The sequence below is a fragment of the Antechinus flavipes genome, chromosome 1 (assembly GCF_016432865.1).
Source record: "Antechinus flavipes isolate AdamAnt ecotype Samford, QLD, Australia chromosome 1, AdamAnt_v2, whole genome shotgun sequence".
In the NCBI taxonomy this organism is placed as follows: domain Eukaryota; kingdom Metazoa; phylum Chordata; class Mammalia; order Dasyuromorphia; family Dasyuridae; genus Antechinus; species Antechinus flavipes.
Window position 1 is genome coordinate 370,362,750 of NC_067398.1, and position 8,151 is coordinate 370,370,900.

An 8,151-nucleotide genomic window follows, 5' to 3' on the forward strand; every position below is an offset into this window, starting at 1 on the left:
CTTCATAGCTGGTACTGTATCCACTGCGCCACCTAGCTGCCCAAACAAACGATTTTCAGATGATGTAAAGCCATCTATAGTTATATGGAAAACTGCTCTAAATCACTATTGATTAGAGAAATGCAAATTAAAACAACTCTGAGGGGCGGCGACTTGCACCTGCGCAGGCCACTCCCCCTCAGAGAAGAGGAGAGCGCCGAAGTGAGGCGGCCAGCTGGCTTAGGAGCTGCGACCGGGGACCGGGATGGATAAGGACGTACTGACTGACCACCCTGAAGATCCTAATTATTGGGGAGAGCGGGTGGGCAAATCCAGCCTTCTGTTGAGATTCACAGATGATACCTTTGATTTAGAGCTTGCAGCAACAATTGGTGTTGACTTCAAGGTGAAGACTATATCAGTTGAGGGGAATAAAGCCAAACTTGCAATATGGGATACAGCAGGTCAGGGGTGCTTCAGAACACTGACACTTAGCTATTACAGAGCTGGGCAAGGTGTTATATTTATGATGTCACAAGAAGAGATACTTTTGTTAAGCTGGATAATTGTTTAAACGAGAAACATACTGCACGAGAGACGACATAGTAAAAATGCTAGTTGGAAACAAAATTGATAAGGAAAACAGTGAAGTTGATAGAAATGGAGGGCTGAAATTTGCACGGAATCATTCCATATTATTTATAGAGGCAAGTGCAAAAACTTGTGTTGGTATACAATGTACCTTTGAAGAACTTGTTGAAAAAATCATTAAAACTCCTGGACTATCCGAGAGTGAGAACAAGAATAAAGGAGTAAGGCTATCCCACAAGGAAGAAAGCCATGGAGGAGCTTGTGGAGGATATTGTTCTATATTATAAACTCTGGGAAGATTTTGTGTTTTTGATCAGATAATGTCATCTTTCTGTATTTTTACTTTAACTGCTATTTTAGGGACCTTGCAGTTTGCACATCTTTGTTTTGTATCATGGTGATGAACATTTATAAGAAAACACTCATCAGTTTTCCCAGGTAAAAATGTTTATGGTAAACATGCACAAATTGCAACCTTCAGTCTTTTATGTAACACAAAATGGGTGTACATTACTAAGTGCACTCAATTTCATAACTTAAAAAAAAAATTCTGAGCTACCGCCTCACAACTCTCAGATTGGCTAAAAACACAGGAAAAAATAATGATAAATGTTGGAGGACATATAGGAAAACTGGGACACTAATGCATTGTTGGTGGAGTTGTAAAATGATCCAAGTGTTCTGGAGAGCAATCTGGAACTATACCCATAAAGTTATAAAACTGTGCATACCCTTTGATCCAGCAGTGCCATTACTGGATCTCTAGTCCAGTTAAGTTCTACTTAAGAATATCTTAAAGGAGAAAAAAGGATCCTGGGATGCAAAAATCAAACATTTTTGCATCCCAGGATCCTTTTTGTGGGGCTCTTTTTGTGGTAGTAAAGAACTGGAAATTGAGTAAATGTCCATCATTTGGGGGAATGGCTGAACAAGTTGTTGTACATGAAAGTAGTGAAACATTATTGTTTAAAAAATGAGCAAGTTGATTATAGAAAGGCCTGGGAAGATTTAATGAACTGATGCTGAGTGAAACAAGCAGAAACAGGAATACATTGTACACAATCACAGGAACAATGTGCAATGATCAACTATGAAAGACTTGGTTCTTCTCAGTAGTTTAGTGATCCAAACAAATTCCAACTGACTTTGGACAGAAAAATGCCATCAGCATCCAGAAAAAAAAAAAAGCACTAAGAAGACTGCATAGAAATCAAAACAAATTACATTCACTTCTCCTTCTTCTTCTTTTTAATCTCTCCCATGATTTTTTCCTTTTGCTCTGATTTTTCTGTCACAACATGATTTATAAAGCAATGTGTATTAAAATGAAATAAACTTACTACAATAAAAATAAGGGAAATATTCAAATATGAAACAGATATATGGGGGAGGCATAAGATCTTGAGAGAAACAAAAGAAAGATTTTTTGGGGGAGGCTAAAGAGGGAAAAGATATTTTACAACCTTCACCTAGATATTTTACAACCTAGAGTTAGGGAGTCTGAGATCTAAGATTCATGGAGCTAATTTAGAGTGACATATTTCCTTGTAGGTCTCTTGATGAAATTTAGGCATGTCTTGTTTTGTAAATCTGAATGCTTCATTATAGAAAAAGCACAACAATGTTAGTGAACTCCACTTCCTCTAGGAATTTTCAGATACAATGTGTTTCTTGGAAACTAAATAATAGACATAGCACATATACAGTGTCTATTTGGAATGACTGAATGAATGTAAAAGCAGTTAATAAATGTTATGCACTAGAAACAACATTAAGTATTAAGGACACAAATTTTAAAGAGTGTGAGCAGTCTTTGCTTATATTCAAAGGCAAGAAACAACACATATAGGGAAATGATGCTCAAAACAAATAATTCAGAGGAATCAAAGGATTGGTGAGTTAATCTATAAGGTCATCAGTGGATATATCTTTTATTGAAAATATTATTAATTTTACCTTAGTAGTATTAATTTTATTATTGTGTCTAGAGCAACAGATGGTAGGTAGCAAGAGAAAAGTTCTGTTTGGCAGCAGAGCAAGATTGCCCCACATATAATGACTAAATACATTTACACTCATATTCTCCATACAGTATGACTAAGATTTCAAAATGTAGGTGAATTAACTTCCCCAGGCTCTAGATCATGAATTCTGGAGGTTTAGTGAAAAATGTGTCAAATAAGGTAAGGATAAACTTGAAAGAAACATGTAGAGGCCGATAGAAAATATCTTATTCTCTTTAGTGAAAGAAGTAGGTAGTGCACAACATGATTTTATGGTGTTCTACAGTAACTTCGTGCAGCTTCTATGAGAGCAATTTGCTTTTTCAACAACCTTTCCAACTTGTTTATCTTTCAGGGAAAATATGAATTGGAGTGGTACTATAAGTTCTTGAGACACAGTGTAGGGCTCTCTGGGAAAGAGGGACTCACCAGAATGACAGAAGTTTGCCCTTATGTTAAGGTTTCTGTTACCCATATTTGGAGAAATCTAGAAATGAGATATAAGTGAATTTTACTTTAGATTTTTTCCTCTAGATCAAAAATATGGTTTCAGGGCAAAGAGACATAAAGATCATCTGATTTTCATTGAGTTGTGTGGTTACATGATCATTTAGGTTCATCTGTCATTAATTATGACTTCATAGACTTTGCTTGGTCAAATCCATTTTTGGCTTTATCTCTAGACTCAAGAATATTTCTAAAGTTAAGTAAATAGATGGCACAGTGAATAGAGCATTCAATCTCAGGAAGACCTGAATTTAAATCTGGTCTTGATTACTTGGTTGTATGATCTTGGGCATGTCACTTAACACTTATGTCTCACTTTCCTCATCTTTAAAATGAGGATAGTTATAGCACTTACTTCGGAATATATGGGCAACTCAAATGAGTTAACCTATGTAAAGCATTTTCAAACATTAAAGTGCTATATAAATGATAGCTGTTATTCTTATAGAATGTCCCCTAAATAAGTTCCCTTGATTATGTTGCTCCTCTCCTATAATTGTTACATCTCTCTTGTGAAATAGCAATCAGGATGGATCACAATTTTCCAAGACCACACAATGAATTTTTCACAAAAGAAATTATTTATACTCTATTCTCTGAAAAACTGAAGGAAGAAACTATGAGCATGAAGTCATTGAAAAAAGAGCAAAGGAAGAGGATATACATAAGTTTATATCAAGTCAAATTCCTCAATATGAATCTCTCTCTCTTATCTTTTACTAACTTATGTTGTGATCACAAGTCTGAAAGTAGCCAGGCATGTGTTGTTTGAATTTCAGGCTGCCTATCAAGTTTTCCTCCTGCTGTTTGAAGTCAGAATCCTGATTTGATGTCTGTATGCCTGATCACTCATCTCAGTTTCCTATTTTATATGGAGTATGTTGCTCAATAGCCAAATGGAAGATTAATCATGGAATTAGCATTTTCAAGTCGCCAACAATCTCCTTTGCAGATGTGCAGTTATATTACTGAAGTCTGTTGTTTTGCCCTACATTTATTGTTAATAATTAATGTACATTTCAGGGTGAAATTATGTGCTATCACCATCTGGTTAATTTAATAGAAATAGTCAAAGCTAAAGCACTTTATTAAATATGTTGGAAATAATCATCATCATTAGTATAATGTAGCAAGTAGCATGTTTTTCCCCAATAAAAGTGCCAGAAAATAGAACAATTCACCATATGTTAATTTAGTTACTATCAGTTACCGTCATCTATTTTTTAAAATACATAAACATGTATAAATATAAACATATATGGATATACACACATATCAGTTCATATTAATATAGCTGTGCATCTTGTAGCCAGTGTGAGAATTAACAGAATTGGAAGTTCACAGATTAAAAGGTAGACCATAAGCATTCAATTGAATTTTCAGTAAAGAGCTTGAGTAATAAAGGCAAACTGCATCAGATAGGTGAAGAGAAATTATTTTCCACCCTTTCATATTAGTCTTCATATTGAATATCAAATGAAAATTCTGGAGAGTAACAAGAATATAATTATTTGGCATTTTTCTTCTTGGAGCTGTCTCAGGAAAACAAATGGCATGAAGTAAAGGCTCCTTTTGGAATTTGTAAAGTGCCAGTATAATGAAGAAAACACCATTGAGCCATCAAGCAGTGAGCTCTCCTTGCTAAGTTTTGCACTAAAGATTGAAGCATATATCACCCCTTGGCTTCTAATATGATCTTGTTAATGCTTTAGTTATGTAATAGGTGGCTCAATCTTCATGTCAAAAAGGTGATATAAATAAGCCGTCAGAGTTCCTCTCTCCCGCCTTCTCTAGATTCAAGCTTTTCTGAATATCCTTTCATCTCACTTTACTGTAACACCGACTCACTCTTCATTTTTCTCAAGTAATTTTCTACACAGGCCAGCCTTGGGCATTTTAAGGTCAAGTCTTACTACTTCCCACTGCCCTTTCCCCTATCCATATCAATTTCCTCTCCTGTCCTTTCCTTCCACTATATAATATATCTATATCTTTCAGGATTCTACTTAGTTGTTGACTAAGAACCAAGTGGGGATTCATAACTAAAGTTAGACAATTCTGGGATTGCTGACATTTTAAAATAGGATTCTTGGAGCCTAAATTTTCCTTCATCTTTCCTATTATTTTCCTGTTAATTGACAAAGCAAATCCACAAGTATTTATTGAGTTTCTTGCTAGAATATTTTTGACATAGCAAGTGTGAATAAAATTAATTATGAGGATCTCTAAATCATATAAAATATGTTGTCAGGACTTGGGGGCAAATGGTTATCAAGTAAAATTTCATTTCAGCTATTATATCCCCAATATGTTCTAAATTCTTGTTTAGGAGTAAGATTCATTCATTCTCTGATTCAGCTATCATTTACTTGATCATACCTTTTCCTTTTCATTTATCTATTATCACTCAAGATTCTAATTTAATTAGCAATTTAGATTAGTAAATTTATAGTAAAAGTAGAAGCATTAATCATATGTTCATCTCCATTTCCAACTCCTTCCAAGTTAGTAACCCCATTTAGTTTGGAGTCTGCCTTCCCTTTCTTTAGTCTAGTGTTTATAGCATAGGATCAAAAAAAGTCACTCAGAAGTTCACTCTATTACAAATATCTCTATCTCCCCCTTCCTCCCAGCCCACACACCTTTCTATAAAACAGGAAATGGGTACCGGCTCAGGTCTTGTTAGACAAAAATTTATCCAACATGATTCAATTAAGCAGATCAGGCAAGTTCAATGAAGTTATGAATGATTTTCATTTTTAAATATAATTTAAAATAGTTTGTGTAAATGGAATAGTGACCTCGAAAGGATCCCTCTATAGAGGCCATTGGGGTTAAGTGACTTGCCCAGGGTCACACAGCTAAGAAGTGTTAAAATCTGAGGCCAGATTTGAACTGACTTCAGGGCTAGTGCTCTATTCACTACATGCACTACCTTCCTGCCCCAAGGCTCTCTCTATTCTTTTGATTCTGTTAGATACAGTGAGGGAGAGAGTGGATAGATGCTGAGCCTGGAATCAGGAACACCTGATTTCAAATTCAGCATTAGACCCTTTCCAATTACATGATTCTAGGCAAATCCCTTAACCTTAGTCTGCTTCAGTTTCCTTAACTGTAAAATTATAATAGCATCTACCTCCAATAACTATTGTGAAGAGAAAATTATATCATATCTGCAAAGTATATAGCACACTGCCTGGCACATGGAAAGTTTTTAATTTCTTTCTTCCTTGTAGGAGTCCTATAGGGGATACTTTTTGATCTTTCATCCTATTTTGTGAAGGTTTAGTTACTACTGGAGCCTAATGAGACCTTTCTCTTTACTTCTCTTATTGTGGATACCTTCCCAAAGGAAATATTGCAAAAATAGATTAAAAGGGAACAAAAACCAAGCAATGTTGCTTTGTCTATGTGGTACCAAACCACTGTGAACATTTCCCTGAACTGATTCATCATGTTGATATGGTCAGTATAAATTGAGGCCCTCAGAATCAATATTTTGAAAATCCAGGCAGAAAAGTTCTCCAAGATTTGCCATTATATAAAAAAAAATGTTAAGAATGTGGAGGAATATTGAGTCTCACTTGCCCCAGTGCCTGAGTCCCTCTGTGGGTATCAAGGAAATGCTTGAGAAGGTTCATTAATTCCTTCAGAATCAGAATACCGTTTCTTTTTCTACCTTTCAATTGGACAAATATGGAAAGAGTCCATATTTGAATGAAAACTCTCCAAGGATGTCTCTGCTAGTATGCCTGAAGAGTAAATAAGACTCCTCCCAGTGTTACCTATGGAACTATGAAAACACTGATATTCAGAATCAAGAGCATACATTATAGTATAGACTCATTCCTCGGAAACAAGATGAAGAGAAAGAAATTGCAGCATTGGAAGTCAAAGACATGTTGGGCTGTGTATGTGTGTGTATCTGAAATATATATCTGAAAGTGAAACTGTTAAAAGTAACCATTAACAGCATATATGACCAGAAAAATGTCAAAATATGAAAATACAAGGTAACCAGTTTTAGGGATGCAGTGATTAGGGAAGAAAAGATAGTGCCACTAACAGTATAGTATATTATAGAGTTTGATTTGTCTCTAATACTGCAAGTCATTTATTTTGAATAAAGAAGGCCTGTTATTTTAAAATTGACACTAAGGAATCAAAGAACTTTGGGAAAAGAATCAAGACACCCCAGTTATAGTTCTAGCTTATACACTAACTGTGTGATCTAAGAGGCTTTGTGACTCCCTGTTTCATCATTTGTTAAGATCATAATTATAATTAGTATTTTTCAGTCTACTCACTAAGTATCTGAACTGTCCTTTCTGCTGAATTTTCCCTCTAGCAATATTTCCCCAACTGCAGTTCAATTTCTCCCTCCTCTGTGAAGCTTTCTTAAACCAGCTTTCTTTATCTCACAGTGATTCTACTCTTCTCATAATCATGATAGCCCTAATATGTAACACTGCTAATTGAACCTATATTACTTAACCATCTCTGGCATCTCCTAACAATATTGTCTTGTAGTGCTTTTTTAAAAGTTCACATGTTAATTCTGCCCAATAAAATTTTAGGGTAGCAAGTATATTCCATTTCTTTATATTTCCTTCATTGTTATAGTTTAGTCATTTTTCATCCTATTTGGGATTTTTTTGGCAAAGAAACTGGAGTGATTACATATCTTTCTCCAGTTTATCTTACAGATGAGGAACTGAGAAAGAGTTAAGTGACTTTCTCAACATTAGACAGCTAATAAGTGTCTGAGATCATATTTGAATTCAAGAAGATGAGTCTCCTTAACTTCAGGCCTGCCATTTTTTTCTACTATTCTGCCTACCTGCCAATTTCCTATACATAGGAGGCATTTATTAAATGTATGTGCAGTAATGAAAAAGTTACTGAAATTTTTAGGTTTCATGTTTAAATTTGACATCATGAATAATGCTCTAGACTAAACAGAAGAATGAATGAAAGATATCAAACTGAATAGGAATATAGTTCTTATTAATTCAACCTCATCAAAAGACTTCTCCAAAGAGATTTTCTATAATAGCTAGAATCTGGATGA

The 8,151-nt window shown here is 34.9% G+C and overlaps 1 pseudogene; it reads left to right on the top strand.

Annotated features, from left to right (window-relative positions):
- Positions 1 to 263: 263 nt before the first annotated feature.
- Positions 264 to 857, top strand: LOC127545851 (ras-related protein Rab-18-like; annotated as a pseudogene).
- Positions 858 to 8,151: the final 7,294 nt, after the last annotated feature.